This window comes from Humulus lupulus, chromosome 3, assembly GCF_963169125.1.
Source record: "Humulus lupulus chromosome 3, drHumLupu1.1, whole genome shotgun sequence".
NCBI classification, from domain to species: Eukaryota; Viridiplantae; Streptophyta; class Magnoliopsida; order Rosales; family Cannabaceae; genus Humulus; species Humulus lupulus.
In genome coordinates this window covers 60,772,934-60,785,344 of record NC_084795.1, presented here as the reverse complement: position 1 = coordinate 60,785,344, position 12,411 = coordinate 60,772,934, and positions in this window count along the sequence as shown.

Below are 12,411 nucleotides of genomic sequence, written 5' to 3'. Positions count from 1 at the left end.
TTTATGCCGGTTAGTCATGTGTCTAATATGACTAAAGATCGAGTCTTATTGATGTATGCTTTGATGATGGGAATGAGTATTAATCTGAGTATATGGATTAAGGCCAATCTTAATTTTATTTAAAAGGGCCACACTACTGGAGGTTTGGGCCATGGGTCTGTCATCACGATGTTGTGCTGTAAGGCTGGTGTTCCGGAATTCGTTACTGATGTATATCAGTCGTTGCAACAACCGTTGTCCATCAATTTGATGAATGATTATCCTGAGCTTGCTCTGTATGTGCCGCAGACAAGGAAAAAGGGTAAGCGCCGTGTGGAAACTGAAGTGGAGGAAGAAACTGAACCAGTATTGTTGGGTAGAGGTAGTAATTCAAGTATGCAGCAAGTCAATGCTAAGTTGGATTATCTAATCCAACAAAATCAATATGTGGTTCAACAACAGCATATGATGAATCAGTATTTGGGCCATCGTTATGACTATGAGGTGAATCATGTGGCTTAGTTAAAAAATTTGGTGAGCCGCTGGTCGTTAGATGAATCAGATAGAACTTATTTTGCTCCACCACCGCCCTATCCACCGTATTCGCCATTTTACTCTCCGCCTCCACCCCGTCATTTGCTGGTTTTCCAGAGCCTCTGCCTCCGCAGTCTCAGCCTTTTCAAGGACCTTCGTTCCAACCACCACCACCACCATACTGATGTGGCGGGTCAGGTCAGTCTCTATTCTCATTCTTTCTTACTTCACATTGGGGACAATGTTCGGTTTTAAGTTTGGGGGAGAGATTTATTTTTGGTTTTCTTTGTTGCGTTTTTGGTTTGTTTGTTTGTTTGTTTTTAATTTTAATCAGTTGTTCATTTGGAGTCATGTTTTAGAGTATAAATTAAGTTGACAATAATGGCCATTTCAATCTGATTGACTATTTTGTAGTATAATCCAAAGGAAAAATTGATGTGCTTCTAAAAATAATCTGTGTGCTTGGTTAGATTACTTTGTTTTTCACTGTGATTTGTTGACATCAGAGATCTATTGTTCATACATTGCAAATGTTATACTTGAGTTATTTTATGCATGTCAAATTTGGATTGTGGATTGAAAAGTTTGAAAAATTCTAGAACTTGCTTGCATACTATTTGAGATGAAATTTGAAACAGTGCACATTTAGGAAAATGATATAGGCAATTTTTGGACTGGTTGTGCCTTTCAAGCTAACCTTGTTAAATTTTCTCCTTAGTCAACCCTTTCGAGCCTTATAACCATTTTCTTGATTAACACATTCTTTTGAGCCTAACTGTAAAATGAAATACCATTTACTCTTTTTGACCCATACCATGAGCATGAAAATTATTATATGAGGGGAGTGAAAGTGTAATGGGATGTTTGTATTATGTGTTATTCAGAAAATTACTTTTGATTGAGAAAGAAAAAAATTAAAGAAAGAAAGGGAAAAGAAAGTGAAAAATGATTATGCTCCCAAATAATTATTTATTGAAAAATCAAAGTTGGGGAAGTTTATTGAAAAAAAATATATATATGTTCTCAATCATTGCACAAAAAAAGGGGTAACAAGGGATGAGTGGTGTGAAATTGTTGGGAAAGCTTGTTTAGTGGAATGTTTGTGGTATGATTAAGCCTTTGTCTCTTTGTCCACCTATACCTAAGCCTTCTATTACAACCCTTATAAAGTCCTATTGATTCTTATTTGTGCATTTGTTTATATTAATGGAGAATAGTAAGTAATGCAGGCATATGGACTATTTGAGTTTGTGGTTAGTTGGTGAGAATCTGATGTGCATAAAGTGGTTCAATTATTTTATTTGCAAGTTATGAGTAAATGATCTTTGATGTTGAGAAATTGCAGTGATTGTGAAGTGGTTAAGACTGAAAATCTAGATTAAAGTTTAAATTGCATGATTGTTTTTCCTGAGAATTATATATGCATAACAGTCTTGAGTGTTTGAATTGGTTAGTTATGTCAACTTGGTTTGTTAAGTTTGAGTCTAGTTAGAGTATTTACTCGAGGGCGAGTAAAGGTTTAGTTTGGGGGAGTTTGATAAACGAGTTTTAGGCTCGTTTATGGTCTATGTTTTTAGGGTATTTTTCGTTATTTAGGATTATTTTATTTCGGAATTATGTTCGTTTGTTCATGTTTCAAGGTGATTAATGCTAAAGTGATACAAATAGTGAAAAGGAGTGAAAGTGGAACAAAATCCGGACGGATTTGTGGAATTTTGGGTACTATAAGTAGCGCTACAACGCTACTAAGGGAGCGCCGTAGCGCTAGGAAGGATTTTTGAAGAAGTGATGCTCCTGACTTTAGCACTACAGCGCCACAACAGCAGCGCTATAGCGCTTGGAGGAAGATTTTTAGGAGGTCGGTTCTGGAAGTAGCGCTACAGCGCTACGATACGAGCGCTACAGCGCAGGTGCCCAGATTTCTGATCGAGTTGTTTCTGACTATAGCGCTACAGCGCCAAGTAGCGCTGATGACGCGATTTTCACATTTCTGACCACTTTTGAAGGGTAATTTGGTCTTTTCACTTGGAACTTTGGAGGGATATTTAAGATACATGATGTTGCGAATTTAAGGATTATTCAGATTTTCAAAAACCCTAGACTAACATGAGGTTGTTGGATTGATCTTCTTACTTTTATTCAGTTGGATTTGGAGGTTACTTTTACGAATAATTTTCACAGTTCAATTTTATCATGGTGTTTATGAACTAATTTCTTTTTATCTAGGAATTAAAGTAGTCACTGAGATTCTATTTAATTTTATTATGAATTTCTATTGAAACTTCTTCTCTATTCTAATCTATATGATGTGTGTTTAATGCTAGTAAATACTTGATCACTATTTGCTTTATTTAATGTTTTTAATTCAAAATTCGAAAGATGAGGATTAAATATGCTATCATTATATAGACGTAGGATTCATATTGGACGAAAGTACCTATATGACTTGTGTAGTAATTAGGTTTCTATGGTTAATGCCTTTTATATGTTGAGGTTTATCACAGAAATGTAGAAGACTTGCATATAAATTGAAATCTTATATCTTGAAAAAGAATAGGATTTGATTATATTAACCTGCTATTAGAATAGAAAGAAGAGATTTAGAGTTCATCATTAAAATTAATAGAAAAATCAGTTGATGAAATTAATTCCTAGATTGTTTTTATTATTGAATTTTAAGTGGTAATTTATTGCTTTGGTTCTAATTCTTTAATTTTGATTCCTAGTTAATTGTTCATTTAAATTTTGATTAGCCAAATAGAATAAAAAATCAATTAGCGGTACTTGGGAGATAGTCTCTGTGGGACGATATCCGTTCTTACGGAATTTACTACTTGACACGACTACGTATACTTGCGTAGATATAAATTTTCGCAACAAGTTTTTGGATCTCCTCTAATAGCTCTGGAGGAGACTGCGGAGGTGGTGGTGGTGGTTGGAACGAAGGTCCTTGAAAAGGCTGAGACTGCGGAGGCAGAGGCTCTGGAAAACCAGCAAATGACGGGGGTGGAGGCGGAGAGTAAAATGGCGAATACGGTGGATAGGGCGGTGGTGGAGCAAAATAAGTTCTATCTGATTCATCTAACGACCAGCGGCTCACCAAATTGTTTAACTGAGCCACATGATTCACCTCATAGTCATAACGATGGCCCAAATACCGATTCATCATATGCTGTTGTTGAACCACATATTGATTTTGTTGGATTAAATAATCCAACTTAGCATTGACTTGCTGCATACTTGAATTACTACCTGCACCCAACAATACCTCCCTCATGCGCTGTGGCGCTCGCTAAAGTCAGAGAGGAGGCTGCGCATGTCCATAGAGGCGCAGCGCGGCGCTTGAATGTTAGGGTCGCGGCGCGTGTGGGTGTACGTGGCTTGCAGAAGGGGCATAATTGTTAGATATTTTAGGGTTCTTTTTAAATACATTTTAACAGTTAATTAGGGTATTCTATTCATTATTAGAGGTGTGCAGAAGTTATTAGAGGCAGAGGAGAACATTGAAGACCTAGAGTTTAATTTCTTATTTTTTTCTGTATTCTATTTTCTGGAGTTTATGTTTATATTTAATTTGATTGATTTCATTATGTCTGCTTTGAACTAATCTTGTTATTAGGGTTTTAGTGGATTCTGTTATATTATTTTATAATATAATGTAATATTATATTATTTTATAATATAATGTTTTAGATTAAATAAATGTGACATAGAGTGTCACATATTGTAACATATAATAGAGAGTTACATTATTTGGATATATGTGAAATATCCAAACATGTAACATATTTGGTGTTACAAATTCATCACAAATTTGTAACTCCTAAATATCACTCATTATTGTGTAGATTTGTTGTTACACAATATTGAGATGAATTTCTTAAAGCCATATGAGAAATGGCTGATAGAGATGTGATTTTAACTCCCATATTGTGTATGGAAGTTACAAAATCAAGTGGGAATAAATTGGAAAGTTTTGGAAAAAACTGAAAAAATGTGTTGCTGAAATTGACTGAGGGCCGCGGCGCCTGGAACTAGCGCCGCGGCCCTAATGCCTGACAGCTTCTATAATTTCAGTTTTTTATCCAACTTTGAACGATTCCAACAGCTTAGTAACTCCCAATTCTCTATTTTAATTCCATAAAACACCCAATTAATCATTGGTAACAGCCATGGGGTTGGTGGAATTTGAAATTCAAAGGGTGTCTCTAAACTCTATAAATAGGAGCCTAATGCTCACTTGTAAGACACACCATTTTCTATCCACTAAAGCACTTGGCTAGAAACACCTTGAGGCTTGATAATTCCATAAAGAATTTCCAAAATCTGAGAGAGATCCCTTAGTGCTTGAGTTAGGGGGAAATAAGCTTTTGGACAAAGGTTTTAAACCTTGTTCAAGTTGGTGATCCTCAATCCTCTTCACTTAGGTTGTGTAAGTGAGAGTTTGTTTATGGTTTATGTTCTTCCTTTTATTCTATTGTTCTTCTTCTTATTCTATTGTTTTATTTACTTGTATATTTTGTTTAAGAGTTGTAATCTCTTCATTTGGTCCAAACACTTTATTTTATTTGTAACTTTTGTTTTGAGTTGTATTTTACTATTCTCTTCTTCTTCATCATCTTCTTCATTTCCTTTGTTTTATTTGTATTTTCAGTTATAGAGTTGTAACACTTTATTTAATCAATCTTGTCCATTGTAATATTTTGCATAGAGTTGTAACATTATCTTACCATTTCCATTGAGGCAATATTATTTTTCCTAACAGATTCTTCTTGAAACTTTAGATCTCTTAATGAAATTTTCCTGAATTTCTTTCTTCTGCTGTGGATTATTTATCGTATGCTTAATGCTTGTGAATGTTTGATCATCATTTACATGTTTATATGATTTTAACCTAAACTCTGAAAAGAGAAGGATAATTATGCTATAGGTAAATAATCACAATTTTATATTAGACGAAAGTACTTTTATAAATTGTGCAGTTTAGGGATTATGTGTTTAAAGCCTGCAATATATTGATTTGCCACAGAGATGTAGGAAATAGTATATTGTAGAGAATTATAGATCCTAACAAGACTATAATATATAATTGTAATCTGCTACAACAATAGAATTAAGAAATATTGAGAATTGGTTAGAAATCATAAGTGGATGGTTGATGAAACTAAAGCCCTAACTTTTGCATCTATTGAATTAAAGCAAATTTCATCTCTGTGTTTCTTTAAGTGCTTAATAGTTTTCTTTATTTTTAGTAATAGTTATTTTAATTATAAATCTGAAATTATTAATTAAATCAATTAGAAATAGAGGTTAATTATTGGTAATTAATAGCAGTCTTCGTGGGATCGACACTTTACTTATCATATATTACTTGATTAGACCGCGTATACTTGCGTGTTACTTTTTGGCGATCAAAGGCTTAGTTATAAAAGCCTTTTAATTAAATAACGGGGGATTACTATATAATTTTTCTTGTTAGCGTGTTTTTAAATAATTTTTCTTTATAAGGATATTTATCAATTAGATCGTGTATTGATATTTGTAAAAGAAACCAAGAAAGTCTTTACATTTTAGTTACTTGGGGGGCATATAACCCGAGGTGATTCTACAAAAAATCCTGGATACAACCAGGTATAAAACTATCCTGGATACAACTAGTTAGAAAACTTAGAAGTTAGAAAAATTGGATGAACCTAACATGAACTAAGTTTAAAATATTTCAAATCTTGGATACAACCGGGTCCAAGGCCTGACACTTAACGGGTATGATATAAATACACATTAAATTTGGATACAATCAAACTCAAAATATCTATCCTGATCTAAAAATCGATTCCTAAAACCTCGAATGTGCAAATCTAAGAAAGCATAAACATGAAAGATAACCAAGGAAAAGATAAATAGATTAAAAGTTAGATATATGAATTGAAATTCAAGTTGTCCCGAAAAAAAAACCTCGAACTAAGCCCAAGGGAAATTGTTTACAAACATAAAAAAAAAAAAGAAGGAAAGAGTAAAACAATTAAGGCTTCATTAAGCCCCTCTAGGACATTTTGAGGACGTGACCTCCTCGATCTCCTACTTCCCGTTGTAGAGGCGTTCCCTGTCTCCGACGGCTCTTGCAAGATCCGGGCCTAGAATTTTTCAAGGTATGGATCCCACATCTCGGGGGCCATGAAAGAACAGTTTCCATCCTAGTTAAAAGCCCAGCAATGATACAACATATCTTCCATGGCGGACAGTGAGGTCGCTTTCTCTTCCTTCACTGTGGCCTCGGCCTCTAGCTGCTTTTCTTTGGCCTCAGTGACCTCGACCTGTAGAGCAGCTAAGGCAACCTTTGCAGCCTGCTCACTTTCTTGAGACGATGCAAGGGTATCCTTGGCATCGTGGTTGCCTTTTTGAGCAGCTGCAAAGGCAGCTTTGGCAGTTTGCTCGCCTTCTTGAGCAGCAGTCAGGGCGGTCTTGGCGGCTTGGAGCTCAGCCTGGAGTTCATCATTCCTAGCCCTAACTCGGGCTATACTGCGGTGTTGAGCGTGCGCCAACTTCAAAATAAAAAGACAAGTCAGACGCATACTTTGGCAAGATGAAAAGAAGAAATTCACTAAGGAACGATATCTTACTGTGAGGGTCATCCCCAAGGCTGACTCCATGACGTTCTCCAGGCTCTTCTCTTCTATCGTCCTCAGATCCCTCGGGTTGGCTTTATAAACGTGCTCCACCATGTGGTTCGCTGTCTCGTAGAGGGTCCCACGAAAGGTATCAGGGATCTTCTCGAGATCCTAAGGATCGACTGGGATGTGCATAGTAGCGGTGGGGACAAGAGGAGGTGGGGGATCAACTTGTATTAATTGATCCTGAGCAGGCACGAACCGAGGAGGAGGAGGTGGAGGAGGAATCCTTTTCTCCATCACGGTGGAAGCCAGAGCTGCTGAGCTCGTACCTTTCCGCTTAGCAGGGGATTTGGTGGTGTTTCCTGCCGCAGGGGGGTCTTCTTTATAAAATGGGGCTTCTTTACTACAGGACCCAAGTTGGACTTTCCGCCCTGGAAAGTGGTATAGAGGTCATGAGCTCCGGATCGTTCCATTTCTTCGTCTGAAAAGAATAAGAAGGGAGTTAATACCCAAGTAAAGTCAGAAATTTACATAAAAGAAATAGATAAAATTCCTACCCTCTGGTCTGGGGAAGGAGTCTATTATCACGACCTCCGGCCGTGGGACTACTGGAGAAGATGGGGAATCTAAGTCTACAATTTCTTGGCTTATAGGAGGTTCAGGCTCAGGTTCTAATTCGAGGTTGGAATCCTCTCCATATTGCCTAAATCTAGGGGCAAAAGTACCCTGGAGCAAAGAGGGCCACGACCTACGATTGTTCCCATACTCCTAAAAAATGGTTGACCTAAAGGTTAAGGTATTATCTAAGACAATAGTACCTCTAGGGTAACTCATATCATGGTGCAACACTAAGTGATCCATGCACTAGAGCAGGGTAATGTTACGGTCTGGATTTTTAGGGTGGCAGTGGACGAGCTGATTTGGGTTAAATGTAACTAGCCTAAAGTCGGAGACAATCCTATCTAATTCCTTATAAAGGTATGGGTTACCTTGGCTAGAGGGGCCAGCTGTTGCCCCTGATGTAGCTCGTTCTAGGTCAGGACCTCGAGCAGCCTTAGGAACCCCCCTCTTTTGCACCAGAGGCACTTCATCTTCTTCTTGTTCCTCACCTTCAACGGCCTCAGAGTTTCCTTCTTGGGAATGCGCGAGCTCGTGGGCTATCAGAAGGGTAGCCCGTATCCTTCTTCAGGCCAAATTATGGCCCTCACCGATCAGTTTGCACGCCAACATTGTGATGTCATTCATGAGCTGGCGATAATCCTTCTCACGGGAGCCCAGAAAATGTGTCATACTGACCCCCAAGAGTCGCAGACTTTCCCGTCCTCGCAAATATGGCTGGACAAAAAATAAACTCAATTAGCATATGTACAAGGAGTATCTCTTTAAAAAGAAAAAAAAATGACTTTACGAGCTAAGAAAAGAAAGAAGACTTATGAGGATGGTTGAAGTATCGATGCTCACACTTTCAGAACCCATTCGACATAAAGAACTGGTCCTTGTAGTCGTTGGGGTGGCTTGGGAGCTCGATGATCGAAGCAGAGTTCGAGAATCTGGTGAGGTAGTAGAATCTGTCGCCTTGACCTTTTTGCTCTGGGTTAACTTTAAGGTAGAAGAAGTGTAGAAAATCTATCGGAGTGGGGACCTCCCACTCGTGCTTCAAAAAGAGTGGGAGGTGAAAAGTTTGTATGAATTTGGGAGGAGCTCAAAAGTTTCCAACTTCATGTAGTTAAGGAAGTCAGCAAAGTACTGCTCAAGGGGAAGGAAGGCCCCCGCCTATAAGTGCTCATCACTCCAGGCCGCGAATTTGTCTTGAGGACCCTGGACCTGACCTCCTTGGGTCGTAATCTTGGAGGCAATGGTCTCTGCCTCGAAGAACGCCTTGGGGTCGACCACAACGTCCCTCTCCACCACAGGGCCAAAATGAGGAAGAGGATATTCGGAGGCGATCTCTTTTCCCCTGTTGGTTCATTGAGCAGACGAGCCAGGTGAATTATTCTTGGGTACGCTCTTCTTGGGTGGCATTTGATAGCCTAATGAACAAGAATGACGAGTCACTTAGTAGGCAATCTAAGATTTTGTAAAGGTTATGACACGAATGTACGGGGGAGAATGATATCTATGATATACGAGCTGAGTTAGTCTCAGCTCGTTGCGTGATCCCACGTGCTACCCTATGATATGCGCCTTGGTTTCACAATAGACCCCTAACATTTAGGGATCTGTGTATCAAAAAATTCGGCCACTGCTGTTCTTGGGGGGGATTTAGAGAAAAACCACCTGAAACGTGTTCCCTAAGCAATCTGTTTTCTGAACCCTAACCTTTCATCTTCTATAAACTCAATGGGTATTTCCTAAAATTTTCCATAAGTTACCCAAATCTACCCAGAAAATACACAGTTTCGTGAATGTCACAGTTTTTGGAGATATTCTAAACCTTCTCAGTAAACCTAAAGTTGAAGCCTATGTGCCAAAAACATTGAGAAAACATCCTAATATTAACTACGATGAAGCATAGATAAGCATGGTAAATAAAACACACAAATCAGTAAAGAAAAATTTTCTTCGAAACAATAATACTTACAGTGTGTTCGTCAATGGAAGTAGTAAATTTTGCAAGGAAGAATTCCTGGAAGACTCCTGAGTAATTGAGCAACTGGATTTCGGAGAGATGTTGCAACAAAAGGTTTTTGGGTTTCTTTTCTCTGAGAAATAAGAATATTTGAAAACACAGAAGAGAGAAGATAGAGAAAGTTTTCCCATAAAGGGTGATGAACTGTGGTAATTGTCTATCCTATTTATACGTAAGCAGCATAAATCAATGAGAGCCACCCGATTTGGTCAGTAAAAGACCCGAGGGCTGTTTTTCAAAGGACAAAACGACGGCAAAAAGTTGACAAGACAATTATTGCAATCCTCGAAACTTGAACAGATGCAAATGGTAGTGTTCCACGTGTCTAATACTCGAGTAGTGGACAAGCATGGGTAATTGTAATAGAAGTCTAAAAGTCCCTACTGTGTAGGTCATAAGATGACGTCGTAAACCACGAGCAGGGACTTGGTGGGCAAATGTGTATCCTAATTTCAGCACTAGTCTTTTACTCAGATCGTGTATAGCTAGCAAATAACTGTATGGAAGGAATAACCTATGAGTCCAGGTATTCTCCACATTGACAGCACAGTTCTCATGATGGTTGTACGAGTTAGGGAAGCATAAATTGATAAGTGGAAGCTTATAATATTTATAAGGCACAACCTCCATGATACGAGCTTGACGGTGTATTCAACTCGTGGTAAATTGAAAATATGGCGTGTCCGCGGATCCCTGAAGACCTGGATACTTTATACGATCGCTTATGGCTAGCCTGTGATATTTAATGTCCCTGATATTAGGAGTCTATTTATTTCATGATCAGATCATATCCTAGTATAAATGGGAATATTTCATATTAAATGTAATAAATAAGCAAATCCATGATTGACTCACGCGGTTACCTAAACTTGTCCAAGGAATTTCTCTATAAATACTAAGAATATTAGACAGGAAAGGGGAGGATTATTCTGTAATACCGACAATCAATTAAAATAGAGAGTGAAAACCAGTAATAATATAGACTCGTGGACTAGGTGGATTTTAACCACTAAACCATGTAAAAATACCAGTGTTCTTGAGAGTTATTTTCTTATTTCGGTTTACCACAAGCACTAATTCATCCTTGTGATTTTCTTAATTCACTTTTGGCGAAAAACTGCGTCAACACCTGTCTTTTGGGTCTAAGTGTAAGTTAGGGGGCCTTAGTAGTGGCTACGATATACTGAACCCAGCTCTCCTCCATGGAAGATTCAATTGTGAAGGCCTATTTACCCGAGTTGGACTTAATTGTAATAGGATAGTTTTAATAGATAAATGGACCAAATAGACAGTAGTACAATAGGGTAGGTTATAATTTATTTTTTGTCTTAGTTTTTACAATTTTCTCTTCCAGGGGAAACATAAAAAAAAATGGAGCAGGAACTAAGAAGATCCAGAAGACTGAATGAACAAGAAATCAAATAGGAAAGAGGACAAGGAAGAAGCCAAAGAATGGCTTAGTTTGGTAGAATGCATATTAGAACATATGCGCTTGGGAAACGAGGATTGAATCTCATGTACCTCAAGCTTACTCAAGAAAGACGTCCGCATCTGGTTGGATATAGTGAAGCAAACCCTAAATGTAAACATTATGACATGGGACAAGTTTGTCCATGTGTTCAACAAAAATTATTACAATCCTGCGATTCTAGCCATAAGGGTGGAAAAACTCATCACGCTTACTCAAGGGAATTCGACTCAGACAAAATACACCAGAAAATTCGACCGACTGGCCAAGTTTGCAATGGACATGGTACCCACTGAGATGTTACAAATTCAAAGATTTGTAAAAGGGCTGAAGCCAATGGTTGCATGAGATGTTAAGTTGGTTCGGGGAATAGCCACATACGCAGAAATGTTGGAAATAGCTTAGGCAGTCGAGCACGCGGAGGATAAAATCTGGAAAGAAGGAGTGGCCAAGAAAGACGCCAGGAAAAGTAATTACAAACAAAAAGATCACAAAAGGAAACATGATGGTGGTCATAACCAAAAGGCAGACAAGAAAGGGAAAACTACATCGGAAGGCAATGGGAATAAGAAGCCTTACGTAGAATATCCTCAATGCCCAATCTGTAGAGAAAACATTAAGGAGAATGTCGATATAAGACTAGAGGTTGCTTTAATTGTGGAGACGAAGGTCATCTCAAGAAAGACTGCCCAAAATTGAGAGACCAAAAGAAGGATGAAAAGTTAATACCAGCCAGAGTTTTCACTCTTACATAAGGTGAGGAGGAAACTAGCAATATAGTAGTATCAGGTCAGATCATAATCTCTGGCAAGCAATTCAATGTTTTATTCGATTCAGGAGTGACACATTCCTTTGTCTTTATGAATATGATTAGCAGCTTAGATAAGCCATGTGAAATTTTTAGAGATAAGTTTGTCACAGAATTACCATCGGGGGAAAGAATGCTATCTAGTAGAGGGGTGCGTAGCATTGTAATTGGAATTAGAGGAAGAGAATTACCAGCAGATTTGATTGAGCTAGACCTTAACGACTATGATATAAGGAATGGATTGGTTAGCAAAATATGGGGCAAAAATTAACTGTAAGGGGTAGACGGTCAATTTTCAAACAGAAGATGGCGAGAAGTTCACTTACAAAGGAGTAATTTCTAGAAATCACATACAATAGTCTTAGCTCTCAAAGCTCAATGT